Genomic DNA, 13,003 nt, shown 5'->3' with positions numbered 1-13,003 from the left:
ATGAGCATGGATGTTTGGGGGGCCCCATTGGCCATGTAGCAGAGGCCCATGGGGGATGAGGGTCCTGCTAGGAGCCCCCAAAGTCCCTTTCCAACAGTCTTGAAAGGCTGTTTGAAATAGACATTGTAATGCCTACTGTGGTGCCTGCGCAGGCACTACCCCCATTGTAGGGATTACGGTCCGACCGCCGCCAGACAAGGCTCCTTGACCCGGCCTTTTCCTCCGCCCTCTGCACTCCAACTGCTGGCATCGTAATCCGGAGGTCAGAGTGCTGCCCTTGATGTCGGGGGGACTGCCACCAACGGCCTGTTGGTGGCGGTCCTCCCGACATTGTAATGAGGGCCATTGTTTCATATGGATAAAATACCTTCCCAAAGTTTTTCCTTAGGAACAATGTGAGAGTGCTGCCAAATACCGAGGTTGCTGAATATCAAAGCTGAGGAGTCCTGATTCCACCACTGTACACTACCTTTCTCTTTATCTCACTCTTGCAGATTCTGTCCTCCCTGCTTTCTCTGTTTATCACTATGTTTATGTCATCCTTCTTTCACCCTTTCTACCTTTTTCGCTCCTGCTCAGAACATTCACTGAGAAAATGCAGTTATGCCCATGAAGGTATCCTTTTGCTAATACCCGATAGGCATACATAGGGCCATTTTTCTCCATAATTGTAGGTTTACAGTCAAAAATGGCTTCGTGACTCAGGCCCAGTATCTCCAATTAAAAGCAGAAATTTAGTAAGTGTTTCTTACCTTGTGAAGTGAAGGGTCATCAGATAAACTGCTCTGAAAGTAATTTATGTTCGTGTTTCTGAGAAATCAGCTACAGATATGGTAAATGCTTTTTAGAGAGGTGTAAAAAATTGCAGGACAGAATATCAAACATGGAGGGACAAAATAGCAAGGTAAGTGCATATAAGGAAGTATAGATTTACTATTCTACTCCACATCTACATACTTTGAATGAATATATATATATATATATATATATATATATATATATATATATATATATATATATATATATATATATATATATATATATATATTCACTGAAAAAACTATAGGTTTCACACCAGTTATAGTTAGCTGGAAATTTCACTGACATAAAACCATTGAAATTCCCACGTTATAGTTAGTTGGACTCACTATAACTTGCGCGCCTGCAATGCACTTTTGATGACGTCACATATTACATCACTCATGACATGGTCAGTGACATCACTCATGACATCACTGATGACACCATCCAGTGAATGTGTGTCTTTCTGAAAAATAAATATGTTTTATTACCTACTGGCGGTCGCCAGTAGGTAGTTATAGTTAGGATAATTTTCAATGTTAAATCTCAACATTCTATTTTGAATAACTTTGGCGCCGGTTGACGAATCTGCCTGAAATTTTCAGGAAAATGGTCTCATGGCGGTCCGGTCCTTCCCTGAAAGTTTGGGGGGGATTCGTCAAGCGGGGGCCGAGATAAAAGGGGGGTCCCAAAACGCGTTTTCCCCATGTTAATTTCCATAGGGCGGTCGATTTCACTTTTAGCCCGAACGGCTGAATGGATTTCCACCAAACTTGGCAAAATTGTAGGGACTGGTAGCCCGATGTGCCTTTGCTATGTCTCAAGATATGTGCTCCAGTGGATTTTGAGTAATTTAGGTTCAAAAAAATATATATATCTATAGCCGCGCTCCCGTGCGCGCACGGGAGTGCGCTCCAGGCGCGACACGCGACTTGCGCGCAGGAAGCTGATTGGCTCTCAGTTGTCTGTAAACATTCTAAACAGTGCGGAGCGGCCGCCATCTTGTGTCTCGGTAAAATCGAGACACAAGGGGTTTGAAAAAAAAAGGGGCAAATGACCATAAGGGGGAAGAGTAGACCCCCTCTGACCCCCTAGGTTTGATGTAGGGACTAAAATAGGGTCCTGCAGGGCATTAAAATTTTTTTTTCGTTTTGCGCGGGGATAGGCGCTCTCCCGTGCGCGCACGGGAGTGCGCTCCAGGCGCGACACGCGACTTGCGCGCAGGAAGCTGATTGGATCATAAGGGGGAAGAGTAGACCCCCTCTGACCCCCTAAATCCAGGACTATATTTATGAAGGCCTTGCGCTGTTAGTTTTGCGCTTCCTGTGCGTCAATTTTTGTGACGCACCAGCGGTGTAAAAAAATGCGCATTGTTATGCAATATTTAAAAAGTGACGCATCTATCTAGATGCGTCACTTTTTAAATATAGTGCAACGAGGTACATTTTATTACACTGCTGGTGTTATGCGTCACTTTTCTGTGCGCACTCCTTATGACGTTCCAGATGTGTCATATTTAATGTATGACGAATCATGTTGCAGATACAATATGGCGCAGAGTTTTAAAAAGTGACCCATGTACCTAGATGCGTCACTTTTTAAAAATAGCGTCAGGTATAATGTATGCAGAGGGGGTGTTCTCCCGCAAAAAGCTTTGTAATAGCGACGCAGTGAAATCTTTGAGATTTCACTGCGTCAGTTTTAGGATGCTGTTGCGTCAAAATCTTGTGCCTGCTTTACAGCAGGTGTTAGACTGAGGCAAGACCTTTCATATGCTGCTTTCCCCATTTGAAAGGACACATTACTGGAATTGCGTCACTTTTGTGACGCACTCCAGCAATGCGTTACTTGGAATGTCATAAGGAGTGCGCACAGAAAAGTGACGCATTGCACCAGTAGTGTAAAAAAATGTGTTGCGTTGCGTTATATTTAAAAAGTGAGGTATCTAGGTAGATGGGTCACTTTTTAAAATCAAGCGCCACATTATATCTGCGTGAGGTATAATGCATGCAGAGGGGGTGTTCCCCCACAAAAAGCTTTGTAATAGCGACGCAGTGAAATGTTTGAGATTTCACTGCGTCACTTTTAGGATGCTGTTGCATCCTTTAAATATAGTGCAACGAGGCACATTTTATTACACTGCTGGTGTGATGCGTCACTTTTCTGTACACAGTCCTTATGACATTCCAGATGTGTCATATTTAATGTATGACGAATCATGTTGCAAGGAGTTACAGAAACGTCAGTATTTCTGACATATGTGTAAACATAAAAGTGATGCGAGGCCGGCGCAAAATTTTGACGGAATAGCATCCTAAAAGTGACGCAGGGAAATCTCATAGATTTCAGTACGTTGTTATTACCAAGCTTTTTGCGGGGGAATGCCCCCTCTGCATACATTATACCTGATGCAGATACAATATGGCGCAGAGTTTTAAAAAGTGACCCATGTACCTAGATGCGTCACTTTTTAAAAAATAGTGTCAGGTATAATGCATGCAGAGGGGGTGTTCCTTGCAAAAAGCTTGGTAATAATGACGCAGTGCGTCACTTTTAGGATGCAGTTGCGCCAAAATCTTGCGCCTGCTTCACAGCAAACCTTTCACATGGTGCTTTTTCCATGTGAAAGGACACATTATTTGAGTTGCGTCACTTTTGTGACGCACTCCTGCAATGCGTTACTTTTGTGTTTACAGATATGTCAGAAATACTGACGTATCTGTAACTCCTTGCGACATGATGCGTCATACATTAAATATGACGCATCATTGGTCAACATATCTGGAATGTCATAAGGAGTGCGTCCACAAAAGTGACGCATCGCTGTTTTCACGTAGCGATGCGTCACTTTTCAGAAATGAGGCCTCCAGTTTATTCACTGTGTCATAAATTTCTTTTCTAACACTCACCTTCTTTCAGTCCTCCTACTTCACTTCCTTTCACCTCTCATACCTTTCTGTTCTTTCTTACTCATTCTCCTTTCAATTATCAATGCACTATATTTCACTTACTCTTCATTTTTTAAGATTATAGCTCTTTGATGAGAATTGGAGGTAGTTCTGAAAAGAACTTTTGGTTTTCTTCTTTTAACTGAAGAGGAACAAAAACAGGGAATAGAAACTGCTCAACAGGAGCAAAAAGAAAAGAAAAAAATTAGGGGTGGGAAGGGCAGTGATGGTTCTCTAATGCCCGAACCATGAGCAGGACACTTTGCTCCCCATAGGTGAGGAGTTGATTGCAGTATCTGCATCTGACGACCCCATGGTTGAATGCAGGTTGGATGTTTGCTACCTGCCCCTGAGATTGTTCTCTTCCAGAAGAAGTTGCTCCTCCTGTTGATGTAGAGGCCCCACCTCTGGGAACCTCCTGTGCCAGAGCCCTGACACTTTCTCGGGCAAAATTCTGGGGGTGCCTGGTCTCCACATGGCGAATCATGGTGAAGTTGCCAAAAGAGTATTTTTTTGGGGGGTTACCCCGTGACAGGACCTTTTTACAGATCCTGCACTCTACTTTTGGTGCATTCACCTTCTTCTGGCCTTCTGGAAACTTAAAAAATTTCCAGATGAAATGTCCCTTCACCTTTGGGGTAGGTGGCTCTTCATCAATGAAGTCATCTTCACTGCTGGATGATCTGGCAGCCATGATGAATCCAGGAATATGGAGCAGCAAAAAGGCAGGTCTTTCAGTCACAAAAGTGAAAGAAGAAGTGAAGGAAATGGGTGGGGATTTCATTCATTGTAAAAAAAAACTGTTAGCAACCAATGAAAAGTGTTATTTTAGGGTCACATGACCTGACGCGCTTACGTTGCGCGCTCGGGTGCACTTCCGGGTGCGTTTACGCAGCGCGATCGTAGGCGCTTCCGGGGCGCACACGTGGCGCGATCGTAGGCGCTTTTGCGTGCGTTTAGGCGCCGCGCACGTATGCGCTTCCGAGGGCACGTACGTTGCGCGCCGAAGTGACGTCATCAATCTTTTATAGAAATGCATAATCATTTTCCATATTAAAAAAAACAAATTTTATTTGTATGGTACGAAATGTTTTGCATTATTATTAACTTTTCATTCATATTTTTTTTTCACGAACGACAGTTGCGCTCTGGGTGCGCTTTCAGATGAGCTCTCGGAGAAGCTTACAGGAGAGCTTAGCTGAAAGCTTCCCGGAGCGCGCACCCAGAGCGCAAAAAAAAAAAATTATAAAAAAAATGAATACTTAAAAAAAACAGCAAATTGTAAAAAAAAAAAGGTTAGAAACTCGATATACAAAGGAATTAGCATTTAAAAAACCTATGAAATACACTGAAAAAACCATAGGTTTCACACCAGTTATAGTTAGGAATTAGCATTTAAAAAACCTTTGAAATTCACTGAAAAAACCATAGGTTTCACACCAGTTATAGTTAGGAATTAGCATTTAAAAAACCTATTAAATTCACTGAAAAAACCATAGGTTTCACACCAGTTATAGTTAGCTGGAAATTTTACTGATATAAAACCATTGAAATTCCCACGTTATAGTTAGTCGGACTCACTATAACTTGCGCGTGCAATGCACTGCTGATGACATCACATATTACATCACTCATGACATGGTCAGTGACATCACTCATGACATCACTGATGACATCATCCTTGCGACAGAGTGACAGACCTCCTTTTAGTGTAATGTAACCCTTGAAACACATATTCAAAAATAGAAACTAATATTTTCAAAAAAGTGGATATACCCATACCAGTTACAACAACCAATTCAGTAATACCACCATCTAATACACATCCACTCATGTGTATGTATATGGGTTATTAGATATTTTTATTAGTATCAGTATGAGTTTCTATATGGTTTGGTGGGGGTATTACTTAGCACATAGATGCATGAGTGACTGACTCTTTGTTTGTATGTGTTTTGAAGACAGCATATGTACAGGACTGTATGGGTGGATGAGTGTCTATATGTGTTTGTTAGTGAGTGAATGACTGTCTCACTAGTGTCTTTATCAGTAACTACATATGTTTTAATCTGTGAGAGTAAGAGATTGTAAGAGTTCCTGTTTAAATAAGTATGTGTTTATATAAGTGATTGTTTAAGAGAATAAATATGTGTAATTTTAAATAGAAGTAAGGTGGAAGTGTGTGTATAACTCTATATTCAAATAAATGGATGTTCAATAGTTTATTTGCACGTGTGAATATGTGTGTGAGTAACTTTTGGATGAATGTCGGTGTGTAACAGGATGTATAGGTGTATCACTTCATATGATGAGTGAGTATATGTATGAGTGACTATATAGAACTGTTGGTGAATGAGTGGATGTGTATATAGATAGTGGAATTACTGAATTGCTTGTTGTAACTGATATAGGTATCTCCATTTTATTAAAAATTTCAGTTTCTATTTTTGAATATGTGTCTCAAGGGTTACATTATAGTGAAAGGAGGTCTCTCACTATGTCACAAGGATGGTGTCATGAGTGATGTCACTGACCATGTCATGAGTGATGTAATATGTGATGTCATCAGCAGTGCATTGCACGCGCAAGTTATAGTGAGTCCGACTAACTATAACGTGGGAATTTCAATGGTTTTATATCAGTAAAATTTCCAGCTAACTATAACTGGTGTGAAACCTATGGTTTTTTCAGTGATATATGTATATGTAAAGGTCGATGGAAGAATAAATGTTTAAATAAGTGTCTAAATGGATGTTTTTTTTAAAAAAATTGATTGGTTAACTGGCTTAAGTGTATCTTAGTGAATACATTTATTAGCGAGTAATGTTTAAATATTTAAATGTATGTATCAGTGTTTCACTTTGTGTATAAGTGGCTTCATGGGTTGGTGAGTAGCTACATGTGTGTGTATATGGGTTATTAGATGTTTTTTTAGTATCAGTATGAGTGTCTGTATTTTGGTGGGGGTATTACTTAGCACATAGATGCATCAATGACTGACTCACTGTTTGTATGTGTTTTGAAGACAGCATATGTGCAGGACTGTATGGGTTTATGACGCAAGAGGTGACGCAGTGAAATCTATGAGATATCACTGCGTCACTTTTATGACGCTGTTGCGTCTAAATCTTGCGCCTGTTTCACAGCAGGCGTAAGACTGATGCAGGCCCTTTCACATGGGCCTGGCCCCATGTGAAAGGATGCATTGCTGGAGTTGCATCATTTTTGTGACACACTCCAGCAATGCATCACTTTTGCGCTTACAGATACGTCTGAAAAAATGACGTATCTGTAGGTACTTGCGACATAATACGTCATATATTTAATATGACGCATGAGTAGAAGACTGAAGGCCTCGTTTTTAAGGCCATGCGTCACTTTTACGCCACCGGTACGTCACTTTTTGTGACGCACCAATGCTGTAAAAAATGCACCTTATTGAGTCATATTTACAAAGTGACGCATCTAGGTAGATGCGTCACCTTGTAAAACCCTGTGCCACATTATACCTACATCAGGTGTAATGTATGCAAAAGGGACGTATTGACGCAAGAGGTGACGCAGTGAAATCTATGAGATATCACTGCGTCACTTTTATGACGCTGTTGCGTCAAAATCTTGCGCCTGTTTCACAGCAGGCGTAAGACTGATGCAGGCCCTTTCACAAGGGCCTGGCCCCATGTGAAAGGATGCATTGCTGGAGTTGCATCATTTTTGTGACACACTCCAGCAATGCATCACTTTTGCGCTTACAGATACGTCTGAAATACTGACGTATCTGTAAGTACTTGCGACATAATACGTCATATATTTAATATGACGCATGAGTAGAAGACTGAAGGCCTCATTTATAAAGCCATGCGTCACTTTTACGCCACCGGTACGTCACTTTTTGTGACGCACCAGTGCTGTAAAAAAATGCACCTTATTGAGTCATATTTACAAAGTGACACATCTAGGTAGATGCGTCACTTTGTAAACCCCTATGCCACATTATACCTACGTCAGGTGTAATGTATGCAAAAGGGTCGTATTGAAACAAGAAAGGGTGATAGAGATGACGCAGTGAATAAACTGGGTTTTCCCCATGCTATGCTCCCCGGTCCGCTCCCCGGTGCACGTACCGGGCGCTCCCCCCGCGCAAATCGATTTTTTTTTCCCGCAGGGCCCTTTTATAGCCCCCACATCAAACCTAGGGGGGTCTACTCTGCCCACTTATGGTCATTTCCCCCTTTGTTTTTGCCACCTCTTGTGTCTCGATCTTACCGAGACACAAGATGGCGGCCGCTCCGGACTGTTTCGAATGTTTACAGACACCCAAGAGCCAATCAGCTTTCCGTGCCCAAGTCGCGTAGCATGCCCGGTGCGCTCCCCGGTGCGCGTACCGGGGCGCGCCTATATATATATATATTATTTTTAACCTAAATTACTCAAAACCACTGGAGCACATATCTTGAGACATAGCAAAGGCACATCGGGCTACCAGTGCCTACAATTTTGCCAAGTTTGGTGGAAATCCATTCAGCCGTTCGGGCTAAAAGTGAGGTCGACCGCCATATGGAAATTAACATGGGGGAAACACGTTTTGGGACCCCCCTTTTATCTCGGCCCCCGCTTGACGAATCCCTCCCAAACTTTCATGGAAGGACCGGAGCGCCGCGAGGCAAATTTGAGCCAATTTTCAGGCAGATTCCTCAACCGGCGCCAAAGTTATTCACAATAGAATGTTGAGATTTTGCATTGAAAAAAATCCTAACTATAACTACCTACTGGAGCCTCTCTTCCTCTTTCAAGGGATGCGGAGAAAGAAGGTGGGCAAGGTGATGGACTACCAGATGTGGAAGGCTGTGACTACCTTGGGCAGGAAAGAGGGTTTTGTCCGCAACACAACCTTGTCTGGATGGACAGAAAGGAAAGGAGGTTTAGAGGAAAGAGCCTGGAGCTCACTCACTCTCCTGGCAGAGGTGATGGCAACCAGGAAAGCAGTCTTAAGGGTAAGAAGTAGACGTAGAGGACAATTATGAAGCGGCTCAAAGGGAGTGCACATCAAGTAAGTTAGAAACAGGTTCAAGTCCCACAGGGGCATCACGAAAGGAACAGGAGTGAACATATGAGTGATGCCCTTTAAGAATCTGTTTACCATGGGGGGACTTGAACAAAGAAGGCTGATCAGGTAGCCGTAAGAAGGCTGAAAGGGCAGAAAGGTAGCCCTTGATAGTGCCCAGAGCAGAGCTCTGCTGGGCAAGAGAAAGAAGGATGAGGAGAGCCTCAGAAAGAGGGGCATTGAGAGGATCCACAGCCTTTGCTGTGCAGCATGCCACAAATCTGTTCCACCTGCAGGCGTATACTGACTTTGTGAAGGGAAGCCTGGCTGCCAGAATGATATTACAGACTTCAAGAGGCAAGTCAAATGGCCTCAACTGTCGCCGCTCAATCTCCAAGCATGGAGGTGGAGACTGGACAGGTTCGGATGGAGTACCGTTCCCTGCTGCTGCGACAGAAGATCTTCCTGAAGAGGCAGACGAATCGGGGGATCGACAGACATATTGAGTAGCTTGGGATACTTCACGCCCAGTCCAGAGCCACAAGGATGACTTGGGCCCGGTCGCGCTTTATTTTCTTCAGCACTCTGGGCAGAAGTGGTATAGACGGAAAGGCGTACAACAGACCGCAACTCCACTCGCGACGAAAAGCATCCCCGAGCGAGTGCTGCCTTGGAAATTCCAACGTGCATAACTGATGACATTGCGCATTCTTTTCGGTGACAAATAGATCTAACCAAGGCTCTCCCCACTCCAGAAAGAGGCCTTGCGCCACGTCCGAGTTCAGACGCCATTTGTGATCCATCATGCACCTTCGGCTGAGCTCGTCCGCCCTGGCGTTCAGAGAACCTGTCAGGTGTTGAACCACCAGGGTCACGCCCTGATGTGCCAGCCACTGCCAGAGGTGCAGAGCCTCCTGGCAGAGGGTCCACGACCCCACCCGCCCTGGTTGTTGCAGTACCACATGGCGGTGGTGTTGTCCGTGAACACCTGCACTACACTTCCCCGGACAGAGGGGAGGAATGCCTTCAGTGCTAGACGAATCGCCCGCAGCTCCAGAAGGTTGATATGGAGCTGGGACTCCGCCGGAGACCAGAGGCCACTGATCTCCGCCTCTCCCATGTGGCCTCCCCAGCCCTGGAGGGAAGCGTCCGTCACAACTACGTGCTCTGGCTGGGGAAGGGAGAGTCATCTGCCGCTGACCCAATCGTGGTCTGTGAGCCACCACTGCATTTGTCTCGCAGCGCCCTCTGAGATCATGACATGATCGGACAGGTTGCCCTGATGCTGGGCCCACTGCAACTTCAGGTCCCACTGCAGAGCCCGCATCCGCCACCTGGCGTGATGCACCAGAAGGATGCAGGAGGCCATCAGCCCCAGAAGCCGCAGCGTCAACCTGACCGAGACCCGGGATAAAGGCTGAAAGAGTGGAATCAGAGCCTGAATATCCCGGACCCGCTGTTCAGGAGGATAAACTCGAAACTGCGCCAAGTCGAGGACCGCTCCGATGAAGAGGAGCTTCTGAGAGGGGCACAGGTGTGACTTCGGCACGTTGATGGAAAACCCCAGCTGGTGCAGGAGGTCCACCGTTGTCTGGAGGTGGCTGACAACTGTCTGGGTCATTGAGGTAGGGAAAGACTGAAACCCCCAACCTGCGCAGGTGAGCTGCGACCACCGCCATCACTTTCGCGAACACCAGTGGGGCACTGGTAAGGCCAAAGGGGAGCACGGTAAACTGAAAGTGTTTGTGACCTTCCGTGAACCGCAGGTAGCACCGGTGGGCCGGCAGGACGGGGATGTGGAAATAAGCGTCCTGCAAGTCCAACGCTACCATCCAGTCTCCTGGGTCCAGAGCAGCTAGGACCTGAGCCAATGTCAGCATTTTGAACTTCTCCTTCCGGAGGAAGCCGTTGATGATCCGTAGGTCCAAGATAGGGCGCAGGCCCCCTTTGCCCTTCTTGGGTACCAGAAAGTAGTGGGAGTAACAACCACACCCTACTTCTGGCCGAGGAAAGCGCTCGATGACCCCCTTGGCCAAGAGAGCCGTAACTTCCTCTTGCAGAAGTTGCAAATGATCCCCGACACGCGGTGGTACTGCGGTGGCATGGCTGTAGGGGTCGTCTCGAAGGGAAGGCAGTAGCCCCTTCGGACGATTTGCAGCACCCACATGTCCGACGTGACAGTGTGCCAGTGGAAGTGGTGATGGCGAACCCTAGCCCCCACTGGCGTCACATGGGCCTGAAAGCACGGACTAGAAGGGTTTTGAGGCGGATGCTGCAGGGGAAGGTGTGGACTGGCCTCGCCGTTGTCCCCGACCACCACCATGACGGTTTCCATGGCCGCCACCGCGCTGTGTATTAGTTTGCGGCGCATGGCAAGCAGCAGGTGCGGGAGCGCCCCTTCCTTGGCCACGAAAGGAGCGAAAGGCACCCGTTTGCTGGCATGGGGCCGAGAGGCCCAAGGACTTGGCCGTAGCCCTGGAGTCCTTAAAACGCTCAAGCGCATGGTCTGCCTTGTCCGCAAAGAAGCGACGGCCATCAAACGGCATGTCCAGAAGGGTAGCCTGGACATCAGCCAAAAAGTTGGAGGTCCTCAACCAGGCGTGGCGTCGAACTGCCACCATCGTTGCCATCGCTCTGCCCAGTGAGTCCGTGGTATCCAGCCCACACCAAATGGAATAGCGTGCCGCATCTCGACCCTCCGCAAGGGCTTGCGCGAGTTTAGTCCGGGCCTCTTCCGGACATTGTGGCAGCACGTCCGCGACCGTGTCCCACAGAGTGTGGGTGTCGTGGCCCAAGAGGCATGCGGTATTGACTGACCGCAATCCCAAACTCCGGGACGAGAACACCTTCTTACCGAATTGTTCGTACCTCTTGGATTCCCGATCGGGCGGAGCCGTCGGGAATGCGGTCTGGGAAGTAGAGGCCTGGATAACCAGGCTCTCGGGGGTGGGGTGGGTGGACAAGAAGCAAGGGTCGCCCGGAGCCGGCCGATAATATCTGGCCACGTTCCTATCCACAGGCTGACCTATAGCGGGCCTGGACCAAGTGCCCAAAAGAACGTCACACAAGGCCTCATTAAACGGCAACAGAGGCTCAGCTGAGCTTGCCTGCGGTTTAAGGACCTCAGTGAGGAGGTTAGTCCTCACGGCCGCGACGGGGAGCTCAAGGCTCAAGGCCTTGGCCGCCCACGTCAACACTACACTGTAGGCAGCCCCCTCCTCCGTAGCCACGGTTGGAGGGGAGACAAAACCAGTGTCTGGCAAAGTGTCCAGTCCACTGGCATCCCCAAGCTCACATGTCCAGTCCTGCTGAGACTGGCACTCCTGTGCCAGAGGGTCCACAGACCCCTCCCAATCCTCCTCGTCACCCATCATCTGAAATTCAGGTGCAAAGGATTGGGCCGGTTCGTGGGAATAAAAATCTCCAAACGACGTCAAGAGCGGCGCCCAGCGGCGCCGCTCCGGCGCCGGAACTGAATCGAGGGTAGGATTGGGGACGGCGTCGCCCGTAGGCGGCGCCGGGGGTGACACTCAAGGTACCGGCGTCGGTGAGGTCGTGAGGTCGACCGGCGACGACCTGGATCCGGAAGCGGATCCAGTGGGGGCCTGCGGCGCCGGGACCGAATTCGCTGGCGGCGTCGGGCCGAAGCACCTGGTGGCGTCAGAGCCGAAGCACCTGACCCGCTAGGCCCCCCAGCAGGGACCGCTTGGCCCGAAGGCGGCGCAGAACCCGGCAGAAGAGGGAGGGACCTCATGGCCATGAGGTACCGCTCGACCTCCTCAGGCGTTGCATCGTGCCCAGGGACCGGAAGGTGTGGGGCAGAATGTGGCGCCCGTGACTCCGTCGAAACCGCGTGGGTGGTGTCACCGAACCCCCGGACGCGTCGCACGAGCGTCGGGGTGGGTCGGAAGAGCGATGACGCCTTTCCGACCTCTCATGCCTCTTACCTGAGGATCTTGATCCTGAAGACCGATGCCGACTCTCGGAGCTACGAGGTCTCCGACCCTGCGACCGGTCCCTCGACCTCCTGTGGGACCGGGACCTTGAACGGTCCGGGCCGACTGCCGGATCTCAAGTCGCTTGCGGGACCGCTCCCACCTAGCCTTAGATGTCAGGGCCCGGCAGTCGGAGCAGGTACAGTCGTCGTGGTCGAGGCCTAAACACTGAAGACACCGGCGATGGGAGTCGGTAACCGACATAATTCGGTTAC

General features: G+C 47.8%; 1 protein-coding gene across 1 annotated transcript in view; it reads left to right on the top strand.

The window, feature by feature from the left end:
• Window positions 1-13,003, top strand: part of OBSCN (obscurin, cytoskeletal calmodulin and titin-interacting RhoGEF) — a 1,012,031-nt gene that overhangs the window by 626,996 nt on the left and 372,032 nt on the right. The window lies entirely within an intron of this gene.

This window comes from Lissotriton vulgaris, chromosome 10 (genome assembly GCF_964263255.1).
Source record: "Lissotriton vulgaris chromosome 10, aLisVul1.2, whole genome shotgun sequence".
NCBI lineage: Eukaryota > Metazoa > Chordata > Amphibia > Caudata > Salamandridae > Lissotriton > Lissotriton vulgaris.
This window is presented reverse-complemented; position numbering and strand designations above follow the sequence as displayed.